The 791-nt window shown below is 37.7% G+C and overlaps 1 non-coding gene across 1 annotated transcript; it reads left to right on the top strand.

Annotated features, from left to right (window-relative positions):
- Positions 1 to 315: 315 nt before the first annotated feature.
- On the top strand, positions 316 to 421 carry LOC124504443 (U6 spliceosomal RNA). Its single transcript, XR_006960422.1, has one exon. It is a non-coding gene; the product is annotated as a U6 spliceosomal RNA (small nuclear RNA).
- Positions 422 to 791: the final 370 nt, after the last annotated feature.

Here is a 791-nt window from a genome sequence, read left to right on the forward strand (position 1 = left end):
CAGGGAGCAAAATGATACAGCCAAGGTGCTTCAGCTGACCCCAGCCTAGGTCAGCTGACCCCAACTGACTTGTAGCCTTGGTTTCTATATAAATGCTTATTGTTTGAAGTCACTATGTTTTAGAATGGTTTTTTTATACCAAACTTTTGTGGTGGCAGTAACTGCCTGGTCTATCTGCTACTTGAATGTTTGGGTATTCCAGAGATGGTTATGAAACGTACTTGCCATTGTCCATTAAAAAATAATCATTTTGGAAAAAATATTTATGGTACATACATCTAACGAAAGAGTTGAATCCAAAATACATAAAGAACTGTGCTCACTTTGGCAGCACATCTACTAAATTGGAATGACGCAGAGTAGATTAGCATGACCCCTGTACACGGATGACATGCAAATTTGCAAAACACATAAAAAAAAAACCCTCATAATAAAAAGTACAAACAACCCAATTTAAAATGACACCCCCTCACACTTGAACAAATATTTCACAAAACACGGTATGCAAATAGCCAGTAAGCAAATGAAAACGTGCTCTACGTCATTAACCATAAGAGGATGCAAATTAAAACCATGGTGAGATACCTTTCACAGGTGCTAGTGGGCTATTCTCAAAACACCTAACAAAACAGACATTTGTGAGTATCTGAAGTGACTAGAAGTCTCATCTATTGTGGGTAGATGTCGAGGAATGTCCAACCACACGTAAGAACTCCTTTGCAATTTCTCGTAAAGTTAAACAGTTACTTTACTTTACGTAAACAGTAAAGAAGTAAGGACGATGTGTACAC

The sequence above is a fragment of the Lynx rufus genome, unplaced genomic scaffold (assembly GCF_022079265.1).
Source record: "Lynx rufus isolate CCGP_SWC_20201006 ecotype Redwood Valley unplaced genomic scaffold, mLynRuf1.p SCAF_8, whole genome shotgun sequence".
Taxonomy (NCBI): domain Eukaryota; kingdom Metazoa; phylum Chordata; class Mammalia; order Carnivora; family Felidae; genus Lynx; species Lynx rufus.